This window comes from Elephas maximus, chromosome 1, assembly GCF_024166365.1.
Source record: "Elephas maximus indicus isolate mEleMax1 chromosome 1, mEleMax1 primary haplotype, whole genome shotgun sequence".
In the NCBI taxonomy this organism is placed as follows: Eukaryota; Metazoa; Chordata; class Mammalia; order Proboscidea; family Elephantidae; genus Elephas; species Elephas maximus.
The window spans coordinates 66,469,020-66,481,400 of NC_064819.1; the positions used below are offsets into that span (position 1 = coordinate 66,469,020).

At 41.7% G+C, this 12,381-nt stretch overlaps 1 protein-coding gene across 2 annotated transcripts in view; it reads left to right on the forward strand.

Annotated features, from left to right (window-relative positions):
* The first annotated feature begins 2,017 nt into the window (after positions 1-2,017).
* Positions 2,018-12,381, forward strand: part of CDKAL1 (CDK5 regulatory subunit associated protein 1 like 1) — a 794,624-nt gene continuing 784,260 nt past the window's right edge. The window contains exons 1-2 of one of the 2 annotated variants that reach the window (XM_049876026.1): positions 2,018-2,135; positions 3,060-3,103. The gene's annotated coding sequence lies outside the window, so the exon portion shown is untranslated. Of the gene's footprint in view, positions 2,136-3,059; positions 3,104-12,381 lie in introns of those variants that run through there. The other variant, XM_049876110.1, reaches the window with a different exon arrangement.

The following is a 12,381-nucleotide window of genomic DNA, read 5'->3' on the forward strand; positions in this document are numbered from 1 at the left end:
ACAAACCAAACCTGTCACTGTGGTGACGATTCCAACTCATGGTGACCCCGTGTGTTACAGAGTAGAATTGGTCCAGAGGGTTTTCCAGGCTGTAATCTTTAGGGAGGCAGACCCCATAGGGTTTTCTTCCATGGCACTACTAGATGGGTTCAATTAACCAACCTTTAGGTTTTTTTTTTTTTAGGTTAGTAGTCGAGTGTAAACTGCTAACAAGACTCACCTTAATCTGGTCCCTGCACTTCCCGTCTCCTATGACTCAGCTTTATTCTTTTGCTTTTATAGTGTTGAATAGCCTATAGTTTTAGGCCTCTAATCTTTAGCTCTGTCTCTCTAGCCTGCAATGCCTTCATCCATTTCTCTTATTTCACATCTGGCAGGGGGGTGTGGATCTCCTCGTGCAGGAGGTGTTCCACAGAGCCCTGTGCATTCAGCTTTTACTGTGATTGCTATTCTCTATTTATACTATTTCCTTGAAGTAGCTTGAAAAAGCAAGCAGGGAATTAATCTTTTTTTTTTTTTCTTTCTAGTCCTAGAGTCCAGCACAGTGTGGTGTATGTGCGAGAAAGTTTATTTAACTGAACTCAATTAAGTCTTAGGGGAAATGGGTGGAGCCATTCATTCATTCATTCATTCATTCACATATTTATTGAGAGGCTATTAGGTGGAGGGAAAACCCTGGTGGTGTAGTGGCTAAGAGCTACAGCTGTGAACCAAAAGGTCAGCAGTCCAACCACTCAGCCCTCCTTGGAAACCCTATGGGGCAGTTCTACTCAGTTCTATAGGGTCGCTTTGAGTTGGAATCGACTTGATGGCAGTTGGTTTGATTTTTTTTTTTTTTGATATTAGGTGCTGGACTCCTGGTGGTGCAGTGGTTAACAGTTGCCTGCTAACCAAAAGGCGGGCAATTTGAATCCACCAGCTGCTCCTTCGAAACCCTGTGGGACAGTTCTATTCTATCCTGTAGGGTTGCTATGTGTTGGAATTAAAATGACCCCACCGCAAAGGGTTTCTTTTTTTTGGTATTAGGTGCAAGGTTATGTGCTAGGCGATGGAATTACAACCAAGAAGATAATCCAGACGTACTTTTGGTCTAGTGAAAGAGATATGGATATAACAGCATAAACATACAATTCTAATTTAGTTAGGTAAAGGCTGCAGTAGACAGTGGTCACAATTTAGGTCATCTTATGGGTATGGATAAGCAAAGAAAAGAGTGGGAGAAGTGTGTTTTAATTAGAGGGAATTGTAGGAGGAAAGGTATTTGCACAATACAGTAATTACCCAAAGTCATGGTGAAACCCAAAGTCAGGCATAAAGCTTATGGTTTCTGACTTCCTGTTCATAGCCTTTGCCTCTACTTTTTAAAGGTCAACAGAAGGTCAAATACAGCATCTCGGGTACATAATAATAATAATCTGAGATAACATGTAAAGCAACCAGGTCAGAATCAGGTGTACTCCGTACAAGTTTTCTTTCTCCGTAGGTGTCTGCTAAACTGCCATGTAAGTATTCTAACAAAACGTGCTTGGTGTTAAATGATTTATATTAAGTTTAATCTATCAACTATTCTTTCTCTACCCTTTTCTACCCCTCTTTTTTTTTTTTTCTCTAATATGACTGCTTCCAAAAAGGTTGTAGGGAAAACAGTAGGTTATCCAGGAATCAGACATAATTGGATCCAGCCCAGGAAGCTGCGACTGCTAGTAGGGTGATTTTGGGCAGGTGCTTAAACTCCCGTATACACTCTTATAAAGTAGGAATAGTAATAAATAAACCGGGAGATAACATTTTGCAAAGCGCTTAACACAGTCTCGTCTCTGAAACAAATTAAGAGCTTGGTATAGGTTAGCTATTAAGTGATTCTAAGAACCTCGAGGACTTGGTAGTTGTATTTTCGCCAGTGTAAGCAAGCACAAGACTGAACCAAAGCTGACCCATCACTGAAGTTAAACCAGAACTTGCGTTTTCAGCAATGAGGTAATTTGACCTCTTCGGCCACCGTCGCCGAGCATGCGTAAATAAACGTGGCGGGACGTATGTGTCATGGCGAGCTCCATGTAAAATATGTGCGGTTTCTGGAGTGTAGCGTGTTGAACCTCTTACTTCGGACTAGTTTGTTATTTCCCGACTGCTGGGTAAGGGTGGCAGCTGGACCAGTGTGGGGCACAGTGTGGGCAGAGCTCCTTTTATGGCGGAGCCATAATTTCCCGGTTTCAGTCCCTCTTGGGCCATTTGCTGGTTTTGTTTTGCAGTTTCAAGGGGATTTTCCGGCTGGTGTGGGGAAATTGGGGGGTAGGCCGTGCCTCCAGGAGTGAGGACAGGGTCCTCGGCCTTGAATGGTGTTAGGCTTCAAGGAGTGTTTAAGGGACCTTCGTCCTTATTGTTTGGGGTCAGAACTAACTTCATTTGCCCTTCCACTTTCTACGTTAGCGAATTGGTGAGATGTGATAAGGCTTTCGCAGTTACCTAGCTTTCACAGAGTGGTCAGTGTCTTAAAAATTTTAATTGAAGTGGGGCAGTGCAGCAGGTGTCTTGCTTTTCAGTTTTGTTCCGTTTACTCATGAAACCTCTTTATGAATCTTGGTGGTAAGAGCTACACGTGTCTTTGAGGTAGAAGGTCATTCGGGTACCTACTTTTATTCTTTCTTACAGTTGCGAGCATTACTTGTACTATGTAGAGACGTGTTGTAGTGCTGGGTATTTATCGCTCTGGTCAGACGCTGGATCACAGTCATGACAAATGCGTGACATGTCGAAGCACCTGTCCTAGTTAGTACAAATCTGAAAGTAGTATGGAACATTATTAACCCTGCTATATAAAGCAGCCTTTTTGTTGGGTCTAATTGCTTTTAGGTAGTTTTTAAGATTCCTTAAAAAAAGTTGGCAGTTCGAATCCGCCAGGCGCTCCTTGGAAACTCTATGGGGCAGTTCTACTCTGTCCTATAGGATCGCTGTGAGTCGGAATCGACTCGACGGCAATGGGTTTGGTTTTTTGGTTTTACTGTGGTTTTGTGAACTCGTTGGGTGCTTGCTTTTTCTGACCAATTTTTATTTTCCAGACTCATTTTTCAAGAGGACTTGAGACCAGTTGCAGATAATCAAGGTACTAATTTATTCAAAACATTTTATGTTTGAGTGGTGTGCTACACGTTAGAATGTGCAGAATGGTAGCCCCCTGTTTTCTTAGTAATTTTGCCGCCATTATTTCATGGAAACGTCATGATCTCCCTGTCACTAAATCCAAGAGACATTTTCATTTTAATTAAAACCTTTCATTCTTTGTTCAGTAGCACTTACCATGTCCACTCCTTGGCATGCCCTCTTCCTTTGCCTTCTGTGACCCATTGATTTTCTCCTCTTTTAGCGGTTGCATATTGGTCTCCAACATAGTCTGATTCTCCTCTTCCTGGCAGTTTCATTTGGAATTACTTAAGGACTGGTCCTGTATCCTCTTGTCTTCTAACTCGCTTTGTTTTTCTCTTTCCTCTGGGTGACCTAATACATTCCCACATCTTTAGTTACTGTCTATATGTAGATGACTAACATTTGCATCTCCAGTATAATCTTCTCTTTTAAACTTTCTTAAGATTGCCTGCCTGGTATCTTGAATATCTCAAAGGTATTCTGTTCTAAACTCGATACTTTCTAAAGTTCTCCTTTATAAAAAAAAAAAACAAAAACTTATAGCGGGTCTTTTTCTGGTGTTCTCCCTCAGAGAATAGCAGCATCGTCTGCCTAGGTAGACACTCAAGTCATTCTTGGCACTTCCCTTTTACTCTCTATTTCAATTTGAAGATTACGCTCTGTCTCTTATTTAATAGTATTTTTATTTATCTGATAAATATCTTAATAAGTCCATGGACTTCTTTCTGTCACTAACTCCCTAATCCAAGCTATCTTCACTAATGCAGTCGAACACAGTATCAGACTCAAAGCTTTTCAATAGTTATATGGATCATCTTGAGATCCTGTTAAAATGGAGATTCTGATTCATTAAGTTTGGGGTAGGGCCTGAAAGTCTGCATTTGTTAAGTTTCCAGGTGTTGCTGCCAGAGGAACAAGCTTTGAGTAGCAGAGTTCTAATTGGTCAGCTTTCATCTATGCTAGTGTTCTTCTACTTTGTTTTTCATTCTGCAGTCTGAGATAGCTTTTCAAAATACAATTTGACTACTTTATTCCTGCCATGGCTTCTCATTACTCTTTGGATAAGGATTGTTCTTGTGTGCTGTCGAGTTGATTTTGACTCAGCGACCCTACAGGGCAGAGTAGAACTGCCTCATAGGGTTTCCTAGGCTATAATCTTTATGGGAGCAGATTGCCAGGTCTTTTCTCCCTTGGAGCAGCTGGTGGGTTTGAACTGCTGATCTTTCAGTTAGCAGTCCATCGCTTACCCATTGCACCACAAGGGCTCCTTTGGGTAAGGATACAACTGTAAAATCCCCACCTCTTCTTTAACTCATCTCCTACCACCTTTCTTTTGACTCTCTTGATTTGCCAATATCTTCTCCTATTTTATGTCCCCCCCCCCCATTTTCTTGATGGTATCCGTTGAAGAAAAAAGTTTTTAATTTTGCTGAAGTTCAACTTCTTTTTTTCTTTTGTTGCTTGTACTTTTGGTGTCATAATGAAGAAGCCATCGTCTAGTCCCATGGCTAATTCCATTCAATTCTCTTGGCACCCTTACTGAAAAGCAGTTGGGCAGGTACTATATTTTTAACAAGCTTTTTTAAACAGATCATTTTTTATGAAAGATTAACTCTAGAACAGTGATTCTTGAACTTTAGCGTGCATAAAAATCACCTAGAGAGCTTATTAAAGCTTGTTGGGCTTTACTCAGAATTTCTTATTCAGTAGATCTGAATTCATAGCAACAATTGTGAGGATGGTGCCGGACAGGGCAGTGTTTCATTCCTGCTGTACTCGGGGTTGCTGTGAGTTGGAACCAACTGGGTGGCACCTGACAACAACAACAGACCTGAATTCAGGAGTGGGGCCCAAGAATTTTCATTTCTGACAAGTTCCCTGGTGATGCTGTTGTTGCTGATCTGGGAACCACTCGTTGAGACTCACTGATCTAGGACATTGGTTCACAACTATGGCTGTACAAGTGAGGATTACTGGAAAGTTAAAAAAAAAAAAAAATCCCCGAGCTCCATTCCCTGAGATTGATTCACTTGGCCTGGGCTTAGGAGTTGGTATTTTCCAAAAGCTCATGAAGTGAACACAGTGAGCACCCCAGACTGAGAACCACTGTAGGAGAATAGTGGCTGTTTCTCGGGCATGTTGTTGGAATCAGCTGGGCAGGCTTTCCATTCGCATGCCCCCATTGCAGTCTTAGAGAGTCTAATTCGGACCGGGGCATGGGTATCTGATGTTATCGAGCTCCCCCGGTAACCCACCAGTGGACCCTTGCTCTAGGACAGTGTATCTGCTCTTCTTTCTTTCCATCATTTTCAGTATCTCCTCTTTCACTCTGTTTTTATTCCTTTTATCAAACATAATCTCTTTTACCTTTGGGGGAGGGAAACAATTTGATTCTTTTGTTCTATTTCACTATCATCTTGCTTTCCTTTTATTTGCAAACTTTCATTTCCTTATTACTCATGTATTTAAAAATTTCTGAAGGCTAGTAATACCCTCTACCAGTTTGTTGAAAATAAAATTATTAGCTTTATTAGTGATGAGTGGGATTGTTTAAAAGCTTATGATATGCAGCCAGATTTAGAAACCTCTGCATTATATGTTATATAATGCTATTAGATTTGTATACATTTATCTCCCTAGGGTGGAATTCTAGAAATGGAATTGCTGTGTCAAGGGTATGTGTTTTGAAATTTGGTACGTATTGCCAAATTGTCCTCCAGAAATGGTATATCAGTTTTACCATGCTTTAAGCTTTAAAAAAACCCATTGCTGTCGAGTTGATTCTGACTCAGAGTAGAACTACCCTTTAGGGTTTCCAAGAAGCAGCTGGTGAATTCGAACTCTGACCTTTTGGTTAACAGCCAAGCTCTTAACCACTGTGCCACCAGGGTTCCTGCTTTTAGCTAACAGTGGGTTTTTGTCAGTTTTTTTTTTTTTTAATTGTGCTTTAGATGAAGGCTTATAGAGCAAATTAGTTTCTCACTGTACAATTAATACACACATTGTTTTTTGACATTGGTTGCCAACCCCATGACATGTCAACACTCTCCCCTTCTCAAACTTGGATTCCCCGTTACCAGCTTTCCTGTCCCCTCCTGCCTTCTAATTCTTGCCCCTGGGCTGGTGTACCCACTTAGTCTTGTTTTGTTTTATGAGCCTGTCTAATCTTTGGCTGAAGGGTGAACCTCAGGAGTGACTTCCATAATGAGTTGAAAGGATGTTCGGGGGCCAGGTTTTTGTCAGTCTTAAATATCAGCGGGGTAGATGAAAAATAACTTATCATTTAAACATTTGCTATTAGTGTGAGCATTCTTTCCAATTCTTGTCAGCTCTTTGCATTTCTTAAGTAAATCAGCTGTTTTTCCTTTGCCCATTTTCCCCTTTTCTTTTTACTGGAATGGATGTTTTCACTTCCTAGTGTCACATCAGACTCTTTGTTTCTGTTTTGGCAGTTAGGCAGAGGCATAGTGGGAAGAGCATGGTATTGAGAAGAAACCTAGGTTCTAATTCTAGCCCTAGCAATCTTCTAGCTTCTCTGGACTTCTGTATATTAAAGGGCTTGGCAATGTTCCCTGCTTCCCTAACTCTGTATGTCCCCTACAGTAGAGTACTCATCTCTCTCCTTCCATTCTGCTTCCCTGAAGTGCATTCATTCACAATTGTGTGATTTTTCAAAACCATGGTTTTTACTGTGTCATTCAGTTACTCATAATTCTTCAATAGTCTTTCAGTAACTTTCCCAAAAGCACTACCTGGTATTAGCCATTCTCCCTTACCTTAATTATTTTATAGAATAATAGTGATGGAAGAGACCTTAGGGGTTAGGTATTCATGTCAACCTTCCACCCAGTGTAGGAATTTTCTGTGTCCTGTGTTATAGGAAGACTAGCTGTATTCAGCTTAAACAACCCTTTATTCATTCATTCATTTAGTCATTAAATATTTGAGTGTCTGCCACGTGCTAGGCATTGGTACAGGTGTTGTAGATAATAGCAGTGAACCAGAAATGGTGCCTTTGTACTTAAGAAACTTAGATTGTAATGAGAAAGGCAGACATGTAATTATATATATGTGTCACAAATGTAAGCACCACAAAGAAAAATGGAGCATAAAGCAGGGATAGGTGATAGTGAGAGAGTGGGGGTCTTGGGCAGTGACTGGTTATTTTAGAGATGGTGGTTAGGAGAGGCCTCTCTAAGGAGGTGTCATTTGAGTAGAGAAGTGGGAAGCAGCATACAAATATCTGGGAGACTAGGCAGAGGGGATAGCAAGTGTGAAGATCCCTGAGTCAGAATCTACTTGGCATATTCAAAGACTATCTTAAAAGGTTAATACAGTTGGAACAGAGTGGGAGGTGGGTCAGGGACTAGCCAGGGACCATATCATGTTATATTATAGTCTATAGAAAAATAATTTGTTGAGAACCTGCAGAGTGCTACACACAGTTTTAGGTATCTGGGATAAAGCAATGAACAAAACACAAAAATCTTTGCCCTTGCAAAGTATGTATTAGAATATAGAAAGAGACAATGAAAAAATACTTTAAGCTTATAAGCAGGTGATAAATACTGTGGTAAATGCAGGGAAGAGGTATGGGAAGTGTATGTCTGTGCTGGGGTTGCAATTTTAAACAGAGCGCTTGGAAAGGCTTTACTGGTGACATTTGAATAAAGTCCTGAAGGGTGTGAGGGAGGGAGTCATTCAGGAATCTTGAGTAAGAACATTTTAGGCAAGCATAAGGCCTTGAGATGCATGTGTTTCCTGGTGGAGCAGTTGTGAGGGAGGGTGTTGGGAGATGGGGGCAAAGTAGTAGCAAGTAGGATCGGAGGTAACCAGTGGCAGATTGTATATGTCTTTGCAGATCTTTATTGCAAGTTTGGCGTTTTACTCTGGGATGGAATACCATTGGCAAGTTTTGATCAGAAGCTTGAGATGAACTTAGGTTTTAAAGGGATCCCTGGTTTCTGTGCTGAAAATGTTCTTAGGAAATTAAGGATAGAACAGGGAGACTAGCTATTGCAGTAATCCAGGTAAGAGCTGATGTTGGTTTAGGCCAAGAACATAACAGTGGATGTGGTAAAAATAGATTCTGGATATAATCTGAAGGTAGAGTCAACAGAATCCTGTTGGTGGTTTGGATTTAGGGGGAAGGAAGAAAAGGAGGGGTTGGGGTGATTCCAAGATTTTTGGCCTAAGCAGCTCGAAGATTGAGTTTGCCTTGAACTGAGCTAGGGAAAACTGGGCAGGACTGCTGTGATGGTGGTGGTGTTGTATGGGGCGAGGGTGGGGAAAGGATTAGGAGTTCTGTTTTGGATTTTTAAAGTTAGAAGTAAGTATTAAACATTCAGGGAGGAGTGTTTGAATAGGGAGTTGGATATCTGAGCCTGAAGTTCAGGGGCAGGGATGGGGCTGGTTATATAAGCCTCGAGTTGGTATTTCAAGGCCCTGGACTGGACGAGACCACCTGGGGAGTGAGTGTAACTGGAGCAGGGAAGAGGGCCTGTAACAGCCATGGGGGCATTCCAACACTGATAAGTTGGAAAGATGAGGAGGCACCAGCAAAGGAGACTTGAGAAGTAGCTGTGGTAGGATAACTAGGAGAGCGTGGTGTCGTGGAAGCCAGTGAATGGTCAGTTGTGTCAAATGCTGCAGATGGGCTCACATGAGATAACGGAGAATTGGTCATTGTATATGTCTTTGGAACCACGTCAGGCATTTTTGGTGGAGCGACGGGGATGAAATCCTGACTCATGAGAGAATAAGAGGGGAAAATTGGAGACTGAATAGACACAAGGAACCTTGGTGGTGCAGTAGTTAAAGCTCCCCGCTGCTAACCCAGAGGTCAGCGGTTTGGACTAACCGGCAGCTTTGCAGGAGAAAGATGCAGCAGTCTGTTTCTATAAAAGATTGCAGCATTGGAAACCCTGTGGGGCAGTTCTGCTGTGCACTACAGGATCGCTATGATTTGGAATTGACTCGACGGCAGTGGGTTTTGCTTTAAGTAGACACAGCTCTTGCAGAACCCTGCCCTAAAGGGGAGGAGAGAAATGTGGAGATCATTGGAGGAGGAAGTGGGGTTAAGAGACGAGAGGGTGGTGGTGGTTTTTTTATTAAATGAAAGAAATAATAGCATGTTTATATCTAGAGTGGAATGAATGTGTAGAAAGGAAATAAGTAATGCAGGAAGAGGGGACAGTGCTGGGATACCATGCTTGAATAGGCCAGAGTGGAAGGATCGTTCCTAGGGAGGTGGACAGCTCATTCGTAGTAACAGATTGGACACCAGAGTACTTAGGCAAAGAACCATTTCAAGGTAAAAGAAGGAAGTCATCCATCTGTGCAGAATGTGAGAGGTGGCTTAAGGTTCTATTTTATTCAGTCCTATTTCCAGTCCCGTCTTTAGGCTCAGTAAGAGGAGATATGTAATGGAGTCCCTGGGTGGTGCAGATTAAGTGCTCAATTACTAGCAGAAAAGATGGCAATTTGAACCCACCCAGAGGTGCCTTGGGAACAGGCCTAGCGATCTGCTTTGGAAGGTCATAGCCTTGAAAACCCAATGGAGCACAGTTCTCTGCACACATGGGGTTGCCAAGAGTTGGCATTGACTTGATGGCAAGCAACAACAGCAGTCATTCCCTATATTAGTATAAAGTATGGAATCTTTTTTTTTTTTTTTTTTTATGGAATCAGCATTTTAAGAGGAGATATGTGAGAAAGTGTTCTGTGGTTAATTTTCAGGAAACTCCTAAGATAATACGAGTTTGAAGTTTCTTTACTGCAGGTCTTCACAGAGTCTTTAATAATGTGCCCTGTGAATCCGTAAAGGAGGGTTAAGTATGCAGAATTGCCTAAATTTATTTGACTGTTACGTTGTTGTTAGGTGCTGTCGAGTTGGTTCTGACTCATAGCAACCCTGTGTACAACAGAGCGAAATGCTGCCTGGTCCTGTGCCATCCTCACAATTGTTATGTTTGAGCACATTGCTGGAAACTGATGGTGTAGTGCTTAAGTGTCACAGCCCGTTGTTGCAGCCTCCGCATCAGTCCATCTCGTTGAGGGTCTTCCTCCTTTTCGCTGACCGTCTACTTTCCCAAGCATGGTGTCTTTCTCCAGGAACTAATCCCTTTTGATGACATGACCAAAGTATGTGAGACAAAGACTCGCCATTGTTGTTTCTAAGGAGTGTTCTGGCTGTACTTCTTCCAAGATAGATTTGTTCTTTTGGCAAACCCAGATTTCTTTTGGCAGTCCGTGGTATATTCAATATTCTTCACCAACACCATAATTCAAAGCCATCGATTTTCTTCCATCTTCCTTACTCATTGTTCAGCTTTTGCATGCATGTGGTGATTGAAAACACCATGGCTTGGGTCAGGTGCACCTTAATCCTTAAAGTGACATCTTTGCTTTTTAAAGCTTTAAAGAGGTCTTTTGCAGTAGATCTGCCCATTGCAATGTGTCGTTTGCTTTCTTGACTGCTGCTTCCGTGAGTATTGATTGTGGATACAAGTAAATTTATTTGACTACAGATATATATATATATATATTTTTTTTTCTTATTTACTGATAGTTAATATTTAAAATTAATAGAAACTGTTTGGGAAAGACCAAGCTGGTTCATTTCACCTTACCCAGATTGCTGAACTGGCCAGGGCTCTTGTTTGCAAGAGGTGAAAATCTAATGCTAAAGTAAGCCACAAGAGGAAATTTACCAACTCACATGACTGGGAAGGTCTGGGCTGCATCTGGCTTCAGGCTTTGCTTGGACCCAATTCTGAAATAATGTCAGTAGGGCTCTTTATCTTCCCAGCTTTTGTTAGACCCCATTCCTTAGATAGGCTGCGTCTGTGTGGCAGACAAGATGGCACAGTGCCAGATTGACATCTTCCCAAAGCGGCTACTTGAGTGAAAAGAGAAGCCCTCTCTTCTGTTAGCTCTGGTGTAGAAGTCCTGGGATGATTCTTGTTGACAGGGCTTGTCATGACCAACCCTGAACCATTCATTGTGGCCAGGCTTGGGTCATGTACCCTATTCCTGTGTCAGAGGAGTGTGATTGACAGTCCCACCAGGACCACTTGGTATGCATGTTAACTGTAAATAACATTTGGGTTATTTTTAATTTTTTCTTCTTACAATGTAAAGCTAGCTGAGATTTGAACACAGGTTTGTCCTATTCCTTGGACATCATTTGTTATAATTTGTAAAGAGTGCATTACAGAGTTGTTGTTAGTTGCCATTGAGTTATTACAGAATAAAAAGCATAAAAATAAGCGTGGCTGGAAGCCACTAACTGTTAATGGAAAGATGGTGTTTTGGTTATGTAGTGCTGCTGTAACAGAAATACCACAATTGGATGGCTGTAACAAAGAGCAGTTTATTCTCTCACAGTTTAGGGGGCTTGAAGTCTGAATTCAGGGCGCCAGCTCCAGGGGAAGGCTTTCTCTCTCTGTCAGCTTTGAGGGAAGGCCCTTGTCATCAATCTTCCCCTGGCCTAGGGAGCGTCTCATCACAGGGACCTGGGTCCAAAGGACACGCTCTACTCTCAGCACTTTTTTCTTGGTGGTATGAAGTCCCCTTCCTCTCTGCTCCCTTCTTTCTTTTATATCTCAAAAGAGGTTGACTCAAGATACAACCTAATCTTGTAGATTGAGTCTTGCCTCATTAACATAACTGCCTCTAATCCTGCCTCATTAACATCACAGAGGTTATGATTTACAACACATAGGATAATCACATCAGATCACAAAATGTGGGAATCTCGGTGTAGCCAAGTTGACACACGTTTTTGGGGGATATAATTCAGTCCATAACAGGTGGGAATCCAGTACATGAGGAACAGGAATGTTCCTTGGAAAGATTTGAGCACAATAGAGAGAATACAGGATCTTTAACATTGTGGTTCCACGGTCATGGATGAGGAACAGTGCTGTTCAATATACATATGTTAAGTAGGCACTAGAGCACAGCACAGCATATGGGTTTAGACTCAGATCTGGCTTGGAATCCTTACAGTGCTTCTTTGGGCAAGTTTGCACCTCTTTCTGTTTGCTTGTCCTTCAGGTGAGCTGTTCTTAAGATGAGCATGATAATACTACCTAGCTTATAGGTTGTGAATGGTTAATGAGAAGACCCTGTAGAGGACTCGTTTGGTGTCTGGGCACAGTATAATAGTAGTCCTATGAGTAACTGTACCAAAGTACTTATTTTTTTCCCCTTTGGATTTCTTTTTTTTTAAGT